Below are 19,794 nucleotides of genomic sequence, written 5' to 3' on the forward strand. Positions count from 1 at the left end.
ACTGTCCTTTCACAATAAAGGTGTGAAAAGCCCATGAATAAAAAAAAATAATAATACAAAAATAAAAATAAAAATTGTATTAATCAATAAGCGTGTCTAATTATTTTTAAATCATGAAACTTAAACAATTTAACATCAGTTTATTAAAAGTTTAACAAAAATGATATGTTTAGGGCCCCCTATGAAATGTTTTATTTTTGCCCATCTTATGTTTTATTGTTACCATGTTCTGTGTTCTAGCATGTCTTAATTATTTGAATGCATAAAAACAAGTTTAATTTATTCTTACAATAGTCTTGTGAAATATTTATTTTTCTCAGAAACTGTGCTGTGTATTTGCATTTTTCTGGTTATCAAATGAAGGCATAAAGCATTCATTTCTTTAATCTTTTAATTAATTAAAATTAAACATTTGTGTTTTTTGGCAAATAAAGGGGATTAACTATTGCAATTAAAACATTAAAGAAAAGTAGTAGTAAAATGAAATGGTAAAATGCAGCTTAATATTTACAAATATTAGTCCATATCGCAATTTGATATAAGTGTACTGATCTACTTTTGATTAATTCATCCAAACTTCGACAAATTCCGTGACATTCCATTTTTATGACTGGATTCCGTGATTCTGTCCGCATTTTCTGCAAAGCGGGAATCATAGGGCCCTAATTATCTTTATTCTCTAAAGCCAAGCATGTAACGTTTGCCATGAGTCCAAAATTTCAGTTGTCTATATCATCTTTAAAGTCAAACTTTTCCCTTTCACAAAAATGTCATTTTAGTTTAGTCAATATTTCATGTCATTAGGGCTGTCACGATTACTCTGTTCAGTTCAGTTAAAAAAATCCTCGACTGAATTTGTGTTGAGTAACCAGCAAAATACTGGATTTTTTAAAAAACTTTTCAAGCGCCAACACAGATGTCAGTCAATCAGAACACCTTATGCAAATACTCTGTTGCAGATGCTAACCAATTAACACCAGAAAACTGATTGGCTCTTGTCACTATGACTGTTGTGTCATTACCAAGCTTCAGGCGACGCCCTCTGTCAAGCTTTGATGCAGACACCCGTGTGAATGTACCATTATGACCATTTGAATGAAATATTTAATTAATATTAAACGAGGATTGGATCATTAGTAGTGTAAAAGCATCAGGCCGTTGATGCCCTGTGCAGTCATTTGTTATGCATAATGTACATTGGTTCTATTGTTTATAATACATTATGTATTTTAACAGTTTTGTTAAAAAAAACATCATTATTTGCTTGATACTTTACTTTATTTAAACGAATTATTGAGTCATTGCTTTTATATATGTATTAAATCATTTTATCAATTTTTATTGCCACAAGAAAAATGTATATAATTATCCAATTACTTGATTAATGGTCAGAATAATCGACAGATTACTTTATTACCAAAATAATCATTAGTGACGGGCCTACATGTCATATTTGTAAATGTAATTGTGAATTGACTATAATTTTATTGTATAAAAAGCAAAATATGTGGTAGTGAAAACCCTGTCAAACTTTAACAACCAAACTGAAAACTTTTACTAGAAAATGTATAAACATTCATTAAGTTAAACATGCACCAAACAAATGAATGATTTATTAATATAAATAAAATACAGCATCTTTGAAAACCTGGGCTCCTGATAGCATTTTAATGTGCATAATGAAGTATCATCTGCTATTTAGAAGTTACTGTGGTATGAATTCTTCAAGCTGTACTGCTATTAATTTTTCAAAGCACATCTTTAATAGCTTTATATAAGCATTTTAGTTGAAATAATTATCATGATATTTTCATGTTGTCTTTTGCAGACTTTTTCTTCAGTGAAGTGATACTAAAGACTGTATGGAAAAGACACATTATGATGAACAAACAATTTTAATTTAATTTCTCAGGTGAAATTTCACAATTCTTGATGCTTGTTGTGATTTAGCACCTTACTGTGATTTATTTTAAATGATCTAAAACATGTGAAATGCTTACTGATGTTCTCATACTGTGTCTTCATAATATAAACCGCATTTAAATTGCTTAAGTTCTTTTTAAAATTTATATTTTTATATATATATTAGTGTAATAATCTCAGTGTATGTGGAAAGTGGGTCAAAAAAAGGCATTATTTAAATGTTTTGCTTAAATATACTCAAAATATCTGTGTATGTATGCATGCATGTATGCACATGTATACACACACACATACACATACACATACACTGTGTGCATAATTATTAGGCATGTTGATAATCTGGTCATATTTTTTTACCAAGCACATTTTACCAATTCCAAACCACAACAATCTTAATAACTACGATTAATTTTGTATTTAATCATTTGTAAGTGATATATAACTCTCCGTGAAGGCTGGAAGTGAAAAACCCCTTATATTCAGGTGTGCATAATTATTATGCTTGTTTTCTTTTACAGATAAAATGAGCCAAAAAAGATATTTAACCCAGACTGAAAAGTCCAAATTATTAAATGCCCATGAGAAGAATGCAATACTAATGCATTACAAGAATTTCCAAAGTTAAGGCTTGACCATTGGACAGCGAAATGCTTGTTGAGTCTGCATGGTCAGAAAAAACAGGTGGAGAAGAAAAGATGCATGTTAACTGCAAAAGAATTAGGAATTAAGGTGAAGAATTAGGTGTGACACCAGGTCAGGTTCTCAGAGACTTGGTTAAACAATCCTAAAAAATGCCCCTGACTTAAGAATAACAAGCTGACGTGTTGTGAAATACATGAAGACAGTTTTTTTTTTTTTTTTAATAGGCTTTATAGACATAAGTTGAGCATCACATTCTCTTGTACCTCTGATTCAAGAATTTATCTTCCAAAATCTGGCAGTACATTTTGGGAGTTCATGTTTAGGGAGTTTTGGGAGTTCCTATCCTGAAAAGTCTGACTTGCAGAGATGGACTAAAATGAATATATATATATATATATATATATATATATATATATATATATATACACTACCGTTCAAAAGTTTGGGGTCAGTAAGACTTGTAATAGTCTTTAAAGAAGTCTCTTATGCTCATCAAGGCTGCATTTATTTGATTAAAAATATAGAAAAAAAAAACAGTAATATTGCAAAATGTTTTTACAAATATAAAATATTTTTTTTATTTTAACATACTTAAAATAGAATTTATTCCTGTGATGAAAAGCTGAATTTTTATCAGCTGTTACTCCAGTCTTAAGTGTCACATGATCCTTCAGAAATCATTCTAATATGCGGATTTATTATTAGAATGATCAATGTTGGATAATATCAACAGTTGTGCTGCCAAATATTTTTTGGAACCTGTGAATTTTTTATTTTTTTTTTCTTTCAGGATTCTTTCATGAATAACAAGTTTAAAAAAGTACAGTGTTTATTCAAAATATAAATATGTTATAACAATGTAAATTATTTATTATTAACTTTTAATAAACTTTTAATTATTAACTTAATACATCCTTGGTGAATAAAAGTATTAATTTCTTTAAAAAAAAAAAAAGAAACAATAAAAATGTACTGACCCCAAACTTTTGAACGGTAGTATGTGTGTATGTATGTGTGTGTGTATGTGTGTATATATATATGTATGTATATGTAATTTTTTTTTATTTGTTGATTTATTTTAATTTTGTCTTACCAAGTATTGGCACTTTTGACATCCCTACAGATTTTACTTAGGGTGGTTCGCATTTTCTTGTTTCGGTGGCTGGTGGAGCGTGAAGCTGCCGAGCCGTCCATTACGGTGACTGAGGAATGGATGGTTCGCACACAGGCCTGTGTGTCGCTACTTTACACAGCTCTCTGTGGTGCTGTCTAATGGGCTGTCAGGTGTCAGGGGCAGCCGCTGCATAACAGCAGCCAGACTCTGGCCCAGGGGAGACAGGGGTGTAATTTCAGATGACAGGCAAACGCTGAGGTTCTGGGCCAGACCTCCAAGCGCCAAGAGGGTAAATTTATCCGGGGTGGGCTTTGGACCTCAATGAAATTGAATGGACTTCAATTAGAAGTACACAAAGCAAGTGTAATTGAGTCTAAGGGAAAGCTTGTAAACCCCTGAGCTGGGTGTGAGCAGGTCACTGTGGTGGCATGTTCAGGTAATTGGTAATTCTGCTCTGGAGAAAATACTATGTGCAGATGACTTATCCTGCAGACATAGCAAGTTTGTGATCAAAGACACAACGCCTACACGGCTTGTAGACTGTAGTGGGTGTGAAGCGTGTGTTTATGGCTGTGTACATGCAGGCTGCTAAAAGACCAAAATATAATTTCAGCTAGGAGTGTGTGATTAATGACAAAAAAATATTTTCTAGAATTTTGTTGATAATGAAGATTAGACTATATTTTGCTGAGCACTTGTGCTGGCATGTTTAGAACTGCTGTGGACCGCTGATTCCCAAAGCTTTTGATATTCTTCATATTTTGTGAGGTGGTTAGTTTGCAGGAGTAACAGAAATGAGCTTTTAAGTTTAAATCGATTTTTACCTTTTATGTTTTTTTTTCCCCCCCTTTTTATAAGGCCAAGTGTTTTCTAACCTAATTAAATGTAGGCATCTTTTGTGTCTCATTCATAAACTGAATCAATAAATTCAAATAGTAAGACACTACAGGGCTGTTACCACTCGAATGAAAGCAGTATCAACTAAATTTATGTTTGCATTGCAGAGATGGCACAGAATCTGCATCTGAAGTGCCATTTAGATGCATTTACACTTTAAATAGAAACCTAAAATCACCAGTATATGGTGGCAAATCACTGCATGAGTAAGTCATTGAGTCATTCATTCAACCAATTTGTTCAAACGGCTTATTGATTCAGTAATGAAACAGACGTGTGTTACTCAAAGACATCAAACGGTTGTTGCTGTGGCTTTGTTTGGAGCAGTTTTCGTTGATGAAATACAGGAAAAACAAGAACTGTTGTCTAAAATGTAAGTCACTTAGTATTAACTTGTTTATTGAACTGTTCGTTAAATCAATATCGCATTTGAAATCATGCTGATATTTGGAGAAAAAACGTGTGATATTAACTATATCAGATGATAAATGACATAAAAGTCATACATATTTGTGCCCTTATCTTGAATTTTGGGGAAATTCAAAATGTTCTGGTGTGAAAGATGGTGGAAATGACTGGTAAAGACTTAAAATGACAATGAATTCATTTATGGGGGCTTTACTGTGAACTTTAATAACATGGTTTGGTTTGCTGATATTTATTTTCTCTCAAACTTTTCATTTTTGTAAGTTCTTTGGATACTTTGTGTCATGGTGCGCTTAGGTTTATATTGAATTGTAATGTCAGTCCCCGTCATTGTGATTTTGTATAACAGAGTGGGTTGGATGTCATTATCAATACGCAGACATATTCATTGGTACCTGTTTATTTATACATCGATTTTGGGTTTACTGCCACCATATCTTTGTTCTCTCATTGAATTTAAAGCTCCTGGAGCTTATTCTTATTGAATCAAGAATTCCCTCCATATAATGGACTTCAATGGTGCCCCCAAGTTTGAGCTTCCAAAATGCTTTAATCTTCTTAAATGCAGCCTTTGAAGCTGCATTTAAACTGAGGCGAGGAAAAAGGCTATCTAAATCTAGCGAAATGATTGGTCATTTTCAAAACAAATTGACAATTTATATACTTTTTAACCTCAAACACTCGTCTTGTCTAGCTCTGCGTGAACTTTTTTTTTTTTTTTTTTTTTTTGGGTGAGGGGTTCAATATGGTCAAGACAGGGTATATCGAAAAACTCCCATCTTGTTTGTTTCTCCAACTTCAAAATCGTGCTACATCACTGCAGAAGTACCGACCCAGTGTTTACAAAGTGAACATGCAAAGAAAATCAAATGCCCTTTACAAAAAAAATGGTAAACCAGCAATGTAGGAGGATTTTGACGTTGAAGAACAAAACGAGACAGGAGTTTTTCAACATAGCCTAACTGTATTGACCCAGATTATACCGACTACGCACGTGCATCACAGAGACGAGACAAGACAAGCATTTGAGGTTAATAAGTATATAAATTGTCAATTTGTTTCAAAAATGATCGTTTCACTTGGTAAGACCCTTCTTCTTTCTAGGATCGTTTATAGCCCTTTGAAGCTGCATTTAAACTGCATTTTGGAAGTTCAAAATTGGGGCACCATTGAAGTCCATTATATGGAGAAAATTCCTAAAATTTTTCCTCAAGAAACAAAATTTCCTATTGACTGAAGAAAGAAAGATGAAAATTTGTAAATCTGTACATTTTTGTTCTGGAAATGGACTTCTCCTTTAACTTTGTAAAAGGCAAAAAGTTGATCATACTGATTTCAAAGAAAATTTGAAACAAATGTCATAAATTACACTTGAAATATTGTTAAAAATGTAAGTGTTATTAACTTGCCTCCGAACAAAATTTAATAAAATAGCCAAATATATTTACAATGTAAATGTAAGCTAAATCGTAATTAACCCTAAATATAACCCTTTAATATAATTAAATTATATATTACTGTGTTTCGGTAGTGACAAATTTCAGGAGAGGACAAATATTCTACAACTTTCTGAAAACGAAATGTGAGAATTAACTGCACAATTACTAGAAATGTGTACCTTGGGAATTATACAATTTGCATGTGTACACATTTTATATATATATATATATATATACATATAAAACCCCCCACCCACCCCCCTCCTTCGCGCTCTGACTTTGGACCAATACGACGTTGTCGTCGTCTGTTACATTGATTGAGGTCTTTACATGCACCCGTTTATAATCAGATTGATGGCTCAATTGGACTGAAAAGCCTTCACGTAAAGTTGTAAATGCATATTGTTATTCTAATGTACAGCAGTTCTTGCTTAGCTGCACAACCACAGTCTAGTACAGAAGAATCTGTTGCAAAATTGGTTGAGACGTTTCAATATTTGCACAATACGTTTGCATGTTATGCGGCCCAGGAGCTTTTACAGCAGTTGGTTGTCAACTTGCTGCCTCCTAAGATGTGGCTAATGGGGTCAGACATTTGTTTCTCAATGCATGCACAAACTCCTACTCCTGCCTTTTTGCACGTATGCACTTGCACTTGTTTTAAGGGAATTTTTCATGCATCTTCTGTGATAAGGAGTGTTATACAATTTCTTTGGAGATTAGTCGCTTTCAGGCAGTGTTATATGTGATTTGGCAGCACTGTTTGATTTGAAGTTGATAATTGTAATCAAATAGGCTTTGATGCTGTGCCTGTGCCAACAAGCCTATTGTTAAGATGGGAATGCTGATAGATTTTTCCGGGTGTTATAGACCTCCCTGATTACGATAGGCAGAAGTGTTAGATATTTCAGGTAGACGTATCTTGGGGAACTTGTCGTGTGTCGGCTGGATGACAGTCTGTGCTGTGTGAAGACCTTTGTTGCTCCCGGGAATCTATTGAGAAGCGATCATCCTGCTGTTAGCGGAGGCAGAATGCTGTCTTTGTGATGCAGAGCTCTCAGTAATTTGTCAGAAATGACTGCTGGGGAGTTCAGTTTATACTTTGTGGGAACTTTTCTTTAGCTCTGGGTGTTTGATGCTCTTTTTTAATTTAGCTTTTGCCATTCTGCTTCTGGAAATACCCCTCTTAACCAGTGATCTGTGAGTCACAGTTAAATATAGCAACTGAGATGCTATCTCCTACCACTGGGTTAATGGTTTTCTTTGAGTCTGGATACATTTGTTTTAAAGCATTTAGTTGTATAATTCTGATCTGGTGTAAATGTTCCTTAAACCCTTAAAGACCACCGGACACGCCTGCACTTTTCTCCTTTTTGTTTTTTTTTTTTTTTTTTTTTTTTTTTTTTTTTTTTTTTTTTTTTTTGTTTTTTTTTAAAGACCTATTCTAGCAGTCAGCATCAAGTGCTATATATAATTGTAAACAGGAGAACTTGAAGTTTGTCTAGCTAATTTAAAGTCCCAAGTTTCCTTTTGACTTCTCTAAGAATTAATCAATTTCCAAAATGTTAGGAAAATCGCAAAAGTTGGCGTTGTGTTTTCTTTTCTTTTTTTTCTTTTTTTTTTCTAAACTGTGTACTCAAATAGAAACTCCTGAAGTTTGGATTTTTTTTTTTCTTTAGAAAGTTGTATTTGGGTGTTTTACACTTCCACATAAAATTGTGTGTACACATAACATTCCCCAAGCAAGTTATAGCCATTTATTACAATATTGTTATAGGCGCTTTTCAGTGAAAAACGGGTCTAGATGAGGCCCTAATCTACCCAGCTTTATATTACATTACATTACATTTCATTACATTACATTTAGCAGGTTTTGCTAAAATCATCTGGGAAGGAATAAAAATGGCATAAAAATGTAATTGATCAAGACCTGTTTTCTACTTTGTTGCGCTAAATGCCCTTAAAGATATTCACCATGGCAACCATGGTTAATTTCAAAATACCATAATTACTTCATTATTCATGCTGCCACTTCATACAACATTATCACTGTAAAGCCATAATTAATTATTAAACCATGTCTGCAGCTGTCTTAACGCTGCAGTCTGAAGCAGTGTACAGTATATACCTTGAAAATGTTTTTACATTAAGTACATGAAGCACTCAATTTTATGTATTTAGCAGGAACACATTAAATTTATTAAAAGTGACAGTAAAGACAATGCTGTAAAGGCTTTCTTTGTCAAATGCTGTTCTTTTGAATTTTTCTGTTAATCACTGAATCCTAGAAAAGGAAATGTATCATGGTTTCCACAAAAATATTAAGCAACTGTTGATAGTAATAAGAATGTGTCTTGAGCAGGCAATCAGCATATTACAATGATTTCTGAAAGATCATGTGACACTGAAGACTGATGTAATTCAACCTTGGTGAACATTAGACACTTTCAAAAACATGTAAACCTTTTTCTGACCCCAAGCTTTTTTAAGCAACTGTATATGATATGAACAATCATAGTACAGTCATGATTAGAGCACTAATAATCAACTCGTACATAACTCTTGCTTTGTAATAAAGTAATTTATCTAATCGATAATCCTCTGTTACACTGCAGAAGTGCATTTGGACTTTGCAGGACGTCTCCGAACTGGTTCCAGTATCAGATGAAGAGTCTGAGCCGACGATACCTCCTGTAGAAGTTTGTAGTCAAACTGAATGCTGATAAAAGTGTTTGACTAGCTGTCATTTTTACCACAGTATGTTTGGTCAGCATCATGAAAGAAACAGTCATCAGGAAGTCTGGCTCCGTTATCAGACGCTGCCTTGGCACGTTGAAGGCGATTGCTGAAAAGAGATCTCTCTCTATACTCCATCATGTAGCATGAATGCCACCCCTTACTTGGCACGCAACTTAGACAAAAGAGCACATTCAGCAACAAACTGATTGCACTATGATGCTTGAAAAGAGACAGGAAATTATTTGTTCCGTCAGCCGTCGGCTGTACAATACTTTCCCCAGCTCAGTATGTGAACAATCTGTCTGATTTGCACATTTTTATCCTTGCCTATAATTTGCATAGTTTTCAATGTAAAGTGTTCCACTGATATCCCTACTGCTTTTTTACCTGCTTTATCTAGAAAATCCCTTATTGAGTGTCATTTTACTCCTGCTGTTTCCACTCTGTGAAGCAAGTCTGTTGTGGTCACGATTCAACCTTATCTTGAATATGAGGAAATCGAGGATACGCAACAGTGATGGAAAATTGCAAAATATGCCTATTTGTTGCAAATGGCTGGTGGTGTTGTTGTTGTTGCATCACGCGTGTTCATGAACTGTGGTTAATGTTGTGTGTGTGCACACTAATACACACTTCTTTCTTAGTCTGTTCTCGTTACGCATTTCCATTGACTTCCGTTCGTATGCATGCGAATGTGGGGAAACAGGAAACACAAGCTCAATACGTTCATGTTTGGTGAACTCTGCCCTGTTGATTCATGTGTCATGTCAAGATACATGACGTGTATATCAGGGCATTTCCTCCGAGGAGGCAAGGGAGGCAGTGCCTCCTCAAGATATTGGATGAGGGAAAAAAAAAACACCCCAAAATGAAAATTTTGTCATTAATCACTTACCCCCATGTCGTCCCAAACCCGTAAATGCTTTGTTCAGCTTCGAAACACAATTTAAGATATTTTGGATGAAAACCGAGAGGTTTGTGACTGTCCCATTGACCCCAGAAAAGTTTGAAAGACATTGTCAAAATAGTCAATGGGAAAAAAAACTAAAATAACGACTTTATTCAACAGTTCGCTGTCTTCGCGTCACCGTAGCGTCATTTTGGAGAGTATCCGCTGGACGCGAACAGCGTACGTTGTTCTGTGTCAGCTGCTTTACGTGGATACACTGTTTTCGTTCAAATGAAGGCGTAAATAAACGTAGAAAACATATCCGTGTGGTGTGGCTCACAGAGAACAGCGTACGCTGTTTGCGTCCAGCGGATACTCTCCAAAATGATGCTACAGGGAGACGAATTTTTGAATGAAGTCGTTATTGTTGTTTTCTTTGCGTACAGAAAGTATTCTCGTATTTTTGTAAAATTATGGTTGAACCACTGACGGCAGATGGATTATTTTGATGACGTGTCTCATATCTTTCTGGGCCTTGACAGTGGTATTTACTTGGCAGTCAATGGGACAGTCACAAACCTCCCAGTTTTCATTCAAAATATCTTAAATTGTGTTCCGAAGACAAAGAAAGCATTTACGGGTTTGCAACGACATGAGGGTAAGTGATTAATGACACAATTTTTATTATGGGGTGGAGTAACCCTTTAAAAAGGCTGTGATTGGTTCATGTGATAAATCTCTAAATGACACTAAATGATATTTCTAAATATCTTTTGTGTTCTGTTAAAAAAAAAAAAAGTCAGTCATGCAGGTCTGGAATGACGTGAGGGTGAGTAAATTATTATTATTTTTTTTTTTAGAGTGAACTGTTTAGTTATACCAGGTGGCAGCTATAATAAGCCCCAATCTCCCCTGCAGGTGTATTCATGAGAGTGTGTATTCATATAAACTTCCTGGTTCATGGTAGCGGACTGTGGTGTATTTGTGGGTGGCGATTTTGGATGTGATTGCCAATAGTCATGTATGTGAGAATTGGCTTCTGTTCATCAGAACAGTTGGGAGACTGTCTGTCTCCTCCCGTTTGAATACCAGACGTCATCCTGTGCCCAGGTACACAGCGGCTTTCTGGACCGCCACTCTCGGGGTCAGAGTTCGTCCACGTTTCCTGTGGAACAGATGGAGCCTGGTATGAGTACAGGTGTGTGTGAAGACCTTGTGATTCTTCCATCTTCACCTGAACAAGCTTTGCTGTCTGGTTAGAACCAGTTTTTGAGGTGTTGCGGTGTGCTTTTCTCTTATTTGTCCCATACAGAATGTATTGTTAGAACCGTTGTAGTATTTAACACTTTTAGTTTTGTTGTCAGTCAGTTGATAATGTTAAAATTCTAGATGATAGAGTTAAGAGAATAACTATTTTCATGTTACGGGTGACAACCATAAGGGGACTAGTAAAGGAGAAGTGGATTCATGTTATTTGCACTTGTTTTTTGTTTTGTTTTTTTTGTGTTTTTTTTTTTTAAGCAAAAAAAAAAAAAAAAACTAAAAGGTGTTTCAAACTAAAATGTTGAAGTATTAAATACTCAGAACTCAAGCATTTGCTTTCATTCAGTTGTGGAAATGATACATTTACTGCTATACTTTCAAAACCAGCCTGTACAGTAGACACTAGCACTTTTTTTTTTTTTTTTTTTTTTTTTTTTTTTTTGAGATCCCTGAGAGTCCCAAGAGGGAGACATTTTTCTTTCTCTCTGCTCTGACATGATCCAAAGCTGTTTGCCTTCTTTCCTCTGAGATAGTTGCTGTGCTTGTGCGTCACTCTGAGGAGAGCCCTTATGGAGGACTTGGTTTAAAACCAGGCAGGGAGCTTGCCATTTCTCTGTGTGTGTGTTTGTGTGTATATGACTGACAGGCTGCGAGATGGCTGGAATGAGGGCCGAAACGGTCGCCTGCAGGGTGAGTGCAATACCTCGTGTTGAGCGCCAACTTGGCACACACACAGATACTAGCTCTGTTCCAAAACCTAGCAGACTGCCTACTGTCTAGATAGGTAGCTGCCTTCAAAGGCGTACCATCTTAACCGAAAGAAAAGTGTCTAATCTGGAACACTGCATCGGGGCTTTTCAACTCCAGCCCTGGAGGATCATTGTCCGGTAGACGTTCACTCTAACTTTTAATTAAACACCCTGGTCTGTAATGTGGAAGTAATTCTGAAAACACTGTGATGAGCTTGTTCAGGGATGTGTCATTAAGACTGATGCTAGACTCAGCAGGACACTAACACTCCATGACTTGACTTGAGTTACAAACCTCATAAAATGCTTATTGTAGGGCCCTATTATTTCCACGATTCCATCCTGGAATCATAAGTGGAAATCATAGGGCCCTAAACATGTAATTTTTGTTAAAATTATGAAACCTAAATGATTTAACATTTTGTAAAAGTTTAAATAATTAGAATTGAATAATTTAGATAATTAGATTATTATCATTATTATCATTATTATTATCATTATCATTATAATATACTTTCTTTTTTTAAAAGGAGGATTTACCAGAAATAATACTTACCAGAATCTATCAGAGAAATGTAAATACACAACACAGTATTTCTGAAAAAAAAAAAAAAAAAAAAAAAAAAAAAAAAAAAAAAAAAAAAAAAATATATATATATATATATATATATATATATATATATATATATATATATATATATATATATATATGTATATGTTTTATAAAATTAGAGATGCTTTTGATGATTACAGTTTAATGAAACTATTAAACTGGAATCCATAAAATTAATGGAGAACACAGAATTTGCTATATAACTGAATTTGAGAAAAAGCATATTTCATAGGGCCTTAATTTAATTTTTGTTAAACTATTAATAAATTGCTGTAAAGTGTAAATGTAAATTGTGTAAGTTTTATGATTTTAATTAAATAATAATGCAAATATTTTGAAAATATTTACATGTGTATATATTTATATTCAAGTAACTTTATAATATTTATATTCATGATGTATAACAGCATTTTTCTTAAAAATATACATGTATGCGTGTATTTTTGTATGTGTGTGTGTGTATATATATGTATGTATGTGTGTGTGTATATATATATATATATATATATATATATATATATATATATATATATCAAATGTATATATATATTAGTACACAAAAACATTATATACACAACAACTTTTTATTTTGGATAATTATTAATTAATTACACATGCTTTTTGATTTATTATTATTATTTTTTTAAACCATTAAAACGGGGTCTAGAAAAAAAAAACTAAAAAATAGAGTTTGGGAAAAAATAAAACTGTTTTCATAGGGCCTTATTTTTGGTTAGAATGACATGCGGGTGAATAAATAGAATTTCCATTTTTAGGTGAACTATCCCTTTAAGGTTTTTTGTTTGTTTGTTTTTTGAACAGTCTTCACCTCATGATTCTGCCTAGGATGCCTTTATGGCTGCCTATATAGGCAGCTCACTAGGTTTTGGAACAGACGGAGTATGTTCAGATGTCAGGTTTTAGTTTTACTGCCAACCTTTAGGTCACACTGCTGTTTATAGAGATTATAGCAGCCTTTTCCGTTCAGGCTTCTGTTCAAGTTCAATATGAGGATCAGAAGCAGCGAGCCAAGCCAGACTTCTTTAAATGTCATGATTTAGTCCTGATCTAAAATAGTGCTGAAACCAGAGATCTCTCACTCGCAGACAGATAGACAGAAAGAGGAGGACCGAGAGAGAGGAATGGGAGTGGAATGCTTCACAGCTGTCCATGTGCAGCATTTAAAGCCCTTTTGACTCGACTTCATAGGGGTCCTGTCCTGCCCTCCTTTTTTCCCAGGGCCTATAAGGCTTTCTGGATCAGCTGCAGCAGAGGTTAGGAGCACTAGAGGCACCGCAACTTAAACGTTCCACTCCAAAGCGCTAACACACCTGCAAGACACGCATCGAAAACCATTAACGGTGGTGAGTGGTGCTTTTTGTTATCAAGTTGTTTTTTTCTTTCTTTTTTACGGTGTTAAATTACGCATGAACATGAATCATACCTCATTCAAGGGTTCTTGAGTGACACCGTGCGCAATTATGAATCGGCTCTCATGTTCCACAGGGCCTCGGGAAAGAGGGGAGCATGTGGTGGGAAATTCAATGGCAGTGTGATTGCTCCTCCTCATCCTTTTATATGTAGGTGATTACGCAAACAAAAGATGAATTCTTATTTTAGCTCAAAGGTGCATTTGACCTAAAATTCTGTTGTCGTTCTACTCGTCTGAATGACTTTCAACCCATGTACGTGTTCTCGTCCGTGGAGCACAAAATGAGATGTTTTGAAAAATGTTCATGCTGCTCTTTCCCACAATGAAAGTGAATGGTTACCTAAATAATGATAAATGGATAAACGTGTCCTCATGAAAAAAAAAAAATGCAACAAAGTCTTGTGGGTTTTGAAAGACATGAGTGGGAGTAAATTATGACCATTTTCGTTTGTGGCTGAATGGTTTTTTTAATTAGGCATTCATTTCAGGATCGATTTTCTTTTCACTCATGTTCTCTTCAGCTTCACTTTTTTTCTCCCTCTTTTTCCGCTGAGGTATTGAATCGCTCAAGTGTTTGGCTCATTTTGACTCTGATTTGAAGGCGCTCGTGTTTCCGTCATCATAAACTGCAGACGGATCAATATGGTGTATGAATTACAGCTCTCTAATGAAAGTGTTGCTCCTTTAGCGCCGCAACGTGTCAAGCCAAGACCTCTGCATTGATGTCCCACTCAAGTCATTGTTTCACTTGTAACAGTGGCTGTAATTATCATCAGATTTTGATGATTAATTGTCAATACATTTTATTTGTGAAAACAGATATTGCAAAAGGTCAAATGAAAAGGTGTAATGTACAGATATTATTTGTTAACTTTCTGTTCATAGCTAAACTGAAAATAACTATCATTTTTTTTAATATAGTTTTTTAATAAAAAATTATTTTATTTTATTTTATTTTATTTTATTTTATTTTATTTTATTTTATTTTTTTTTTTATTTTTATTTTTATTTATTTTTTTGGTCCTAAATCCCATTTTCACATGGCATTTCCAGCTTGTTTGGTTATCTGGTATGTAAATATGTATGTAAAAACTAATTTTACTTTATTTAAAACGACCAGCAAAATCTGTCTGTTAATGTAAAGTGTAGCCTGATTGATCACAACTATGGGCATTTGATCTTTTTAAAAAGATCAATCACAACACAGACAGCAACTGTACTGATTAAAACATTTCAATTCTATTTTTAATTCTACGCTTTTTTTTTTTTTTTTTTTTTTTTTTTCTAAACAAGTAGGCCTACTGCATATGAAAATTTTATTTTAATATGAAAAGTCTTACTTTCTCATAAGGTGCCTTTTTTTTTTTAATAGATAATTTGTCTATAATTAATTTTTGTATGTGCCAAATTACATTCTGCACGCCTGGCATCTGTGCATGTCAGATGTTATTGCTACTGTAGCTACTGTATGTTGTAACATCTGGTTTTTACTGCATTTAAGTGAACTGCTGTTGTTAGGTCACATTTATGTGGACAAGCTGGCTTTTATGGACTGCTTTTGAGCCAGATTTAGCAAGGTTTATGAGAGAGTTGTGATGTAAAGATATGAATATTTAAAAATTCATACAAAAAATTACCTTTTGAATTCTCAGTGGTTTGGATTCACTTGATGCTTTCCTTTTCCTAGCACATACGCTCTTAAGTTGAAAAATGTAGGTCTCATTGAAAAAACTTAAGGGAAGCAATGAATGCATTGAATGATTTGTTTTTCTTCAATGAAGGCAAAGGAGACATTTGCAAGCAAAATTGTTTCATTTATTGAAATACACTAGGTTTTTAACCAGTTTAATCCTATTTTTCCCAGGCATGAAAATATCAAAATGTGTCATTAGTAACTCTTTGAAATAATCAAATTATTTATTGATTGGTTGATTTTATTTATTTATTTATTATTTTTATTTATTTTTTTCATGGTCAGTCACAATTGTGAATGGTGGGTTATGTGTGTACATTGTAAAAAAAAACACGAAAAACACAAGTTGAGTCAGCTTAAAATAATTTGTTACCCTGCTGCCTTTAAAATTAAGTTCAGTCAACTCTGTTTAGTCAACTTTAAATGTTAAGTTGTACTAAGTGTCAACTTCCATATTTGTGTTTGTTAAACTTAAAACATAAGTAACCTAGCTGACTTAAATTTTTAAGATTAAATCAGCTCAAGTATCTAAGTTGTCACTTAGTACAACTTAACATTTCAAATTGAATAAACATTTTTTTGAGTTGACTGAACTTAATATTAAAGCAGCCAGGTAACATTATTTTAAGTTGACTCAACAAATTGTTTTTTACAGTGTACTGAATTAACACATTTCTGCAGTCATTAAAATTATATATCTTAGCCCAGCTATTTTAAAAAGTTTGATTGCATTCTCATTCTAATTCGTAATCCTTACTATAATGTAAACCCTTATACAATACTGATAGAAATACTGAAATAAAATACAAAAAAAAAAAGTACAACCATCGATTCATTTCAAAACTGTTACTTTTTTGTAACATACATCATCAGTTTTTTTTAAATTAGTGCTTCCAGTATTAAAACATCAATATTGTAACTTGTTTAAGTAATATGTTAATACTAGACACCTTAAAGATAATGTGTACCAAAAGTCTTTGTCATATCTTTAACATGCTATACTAGCCTTTTACTTTGGAGCTTTGATGCAGCATCATCTTCTGAAGGTGTGAACTGCTATGTTCATGTGACAATTTGTGCATGTATTATTTTTTCCGTATTTGCAGGAAATGCACTAAAACATCGGTCAGTAAGGTTTTTAGAGTTTTAGAAATGAAAACCTTTTTTGTGGTCACTATTGTGACGGGTGGGATTAAATTGGTTATTTTATTTTTATTTTTTTTTAATTTTTTGTACAAAGTATGCATACATTGAGACTTTTATTTTGAAATGTCTACAGTATTGCTGGCTGCTTATTTAAAGAGATCAGGGATAAAAGATAAAATACACAACATATATAGCATCTTGCAATAAAACACCATAAAGTAAACCCTCATAATTCATTTACAGTAGAGCACAGTAAAAGTAACAGAAAGCATTCGCTTGTCATAAATACATGTTATTCATTGATTGCAAACTGCCCTGAAACCACAAGCTGAGAATGCATAACAGCACTGCAGTTTTACTTTGAAATGTGCAGCTCTCATATTTATTTGATGAAATCATAGCTTTTGAAGTTTAATAACATAACTTTAGACTGTTTCACACTTCCTATTTTTCCATCCCCCAAATTAGGATCTTTTAACATAAGATGGTTGTCATACAGTAAAATGCCTTAAAGTAGTAGTTCACCCAAAAAATGGAAATCTCTGTCTTTACTCACCCTCATGTCGTCCCAAACCCGTAAGACCTTCGTTCATCTTCAGAACACAAATTGATATTTTTTTGATGAAATCCAAGTGCTTTCTGACCCTGAATATGCAGCAACATCGAGACGATGAAATAGTGGTTCAACCGTAATGTTATGAAGCTAAGAGAATACTTTTTGTGTGCAAAGACAACAAAAACAACAGCTTTATTCAACAATTTCCACTTTTCTGTGTCAGTCTTCACATGTGTTGTGGTACTATCGTGAATGTGCATCGAAGACTGACACATGAACTATTTTATTAATGTCCTTACTACCTTTCTGGGCCTTGAATGTGTCAGTTGTGTTGCTGTCTATGCAGCTTCAGGATTTTTTTCCATATAATGGACTTCAATGGTGCCCCTGATTTTGAACTTCCAAAATGTAGTTTAAATGCAGCTTCAAAGAGCTCTAAACAATCCCAGCTGAGAAAGAAGGGTCTTGTTTAGCGAAATGATCAATCCATTTTTTTTTTTTTTTTTTTTTTTTTTTTTCAAAAAATATAAATTTGTAAAGTTTTTTTTCTGTCACAAAAGCTTGTGTAACACCTAGCTCTGGGATGCGCATCCACGACGCTACGTACTACAGAATCATGTCAAAAGGTCATGTGTGACGTAGGCGGAACTACAGACCCAGTGTTTACAAAGCAAACATGCAAAGACGAAGTGCAAGTAAATCAAACACTGTTTGCAACCAAAAAGGTACAATGATGTCGGACGATTCTGAAGTTGTAGGAGAAAATGAGATGGAGATGGATTTATTCATACCCTACCTTTTTGAGCCAGAGTACACAGACGATGAACTTAGACAGAGGGAGGAGACTGCTGTGTGACACAAGTCTCTCAAGCCTCGGGCAGACCATGTTCAAACAAGACATGGTGGTGCATGTGTGGAAAATGCCAACAGAGCAGGAACCTCAATGCTGTCAAGAATGGACCATATCTATTCCACTGTTGGAAAGAATCAGCAAGTCAGTTGGTGAGTTGTGCGTGACCTTTCAACGTGATTCTGTAGTATGTAGCGTTGTGGACGCGCATCGCAGAGCTAGTGTTACACAAGCTTTTGTGCTTAAAGTATACAAATTATACTTGTCTAGATAAGACCCTTCTTCCTCAGCTGGGATTGTTTAGAGCCCTTTGAAGCTGCATTTAAACTACATTTTGGAAGTTCAAAATCAGGGGCACCATTAAAGTCCATTATATGGAGAAAAATCCTGAAATGCTTTCCTTAAAAACCATAATTTCTTTACAACTGAAGACAGAAAGACATGAACATCTTGGATAACAAGGGGGTGAATAAATTATTTGTAAATTGTTGTTCTGAAAGTGAACTTCTCCTTTAATTTGTGTTCTGAAGTTGAATGAATGTCTTATAGGACGACATGAGGGTGACGAATTAATGACTGAATTTTCATTTTTGATTTTTGGGTGAGCTATGCCTTTTAATGTCATATTGATGACTAATTTGCACCCTTTGCTCCTTAATACATTTTACATTTCAGACATTTTTTTTGAGTGTGAGTGAAATGGTCCCTGTCACTGTAAAGCCCCAAGATGGTACAAATAGAGAAAAGAAAGAAGAAATGAATCGCAAGGGTGCCTTCAAAGTTATGGCTCACCTAAACTTTGCTTCGAAAGTAGCAAATGTTGCTTTTGGTTTTCATAATATGCCAGTCAGTTGTATTTTATCAGACATCTGCACAGTCACCCACCCACTCATTTTCATTAGTATTGGCTACACGCAGTTGGTGAAATCGTGTGTCGTGTTTGGAAACATCGGATTTAACTTTCTCTGGTTTTCTGAAGAAAAAGTTCCATTGTTTTCATAAAGTCATCTGTGAGAATAAATGTCAATCATGTTGAAATGCTTGCTGCTTTTTGAAGCGACGTTTTCAGAAAATCTAGACTGATCAGACGCACATGAGTGTGTTATAAAGAATTTCCTTACTGTCGTAGAAGCCAATTATTTCCCTATTATGCGTTCTGTGCTTGTGCGGGTAGAGCTGGCTGCCTGTAAATAAGTATGCCATCTCATAAAGTGGTGCCGTCCAGATGAGATCCATTTACGTTGTAAATACGCAAGGCGTCTCGTAAAGAAGCACGGTCCAAATGAGATCGATTACATTTCATCTGGATGCTCATTTCTCAAGGTCGACATCCTTTTAAAACAAAGCATCCAGGTATTGTTGTTATATAATCAGATTGCTCGTGGTCTCATACCTTTAGAGAGTGCTTTCTAATTACCTTATG

At 34.3% G+C, this 19,794-nt stretch overlaps 1 protein-coding gene across 3 annotated transcripts in view; it reads left to right on the forward strand.

Moving 5' to 3' along the window:
• Window positions 1–19,794, forward strand: part of st6gal2a (ST6 beta-galactosamide alpha-2,6-sialyltranferase 2a) — an 82,795-nt gene that overhangs the window by 8,351 nt on the left and 54,650 nt on the right. Inside the window, exon 1 of one of the 3 annotated variants that reach the window (XM_051118480.1) lies at window positions 13,885–14,058. The exons of the other annotated variants lie outside the window; for them this stretch is intronic. The gene's annotated coding sequence lies outside the window, so the exon portion shown is untranslated. Of the gene's footprint in view, window positions 1–13,884; window positions 14,059–19,794 lie in introns of those variants that run through there. 3 annotated transcript variants of the gene reach the window in all.

This window comes from Labeo rohita, chromosome 9, assembly GCF_022985175.1.
Source record: "Labeo rohita strain BAU-BD-2019 chromosome 9, IGBB_LRoh.1.0, whole genome shotgun sequence".
Taxonomy (NCBI): Eukaryota; Metazoa; Chordata; class Actinopteri; order Cypriniformes; family Cyprinidae; genus Labeo; species Labeo rohita.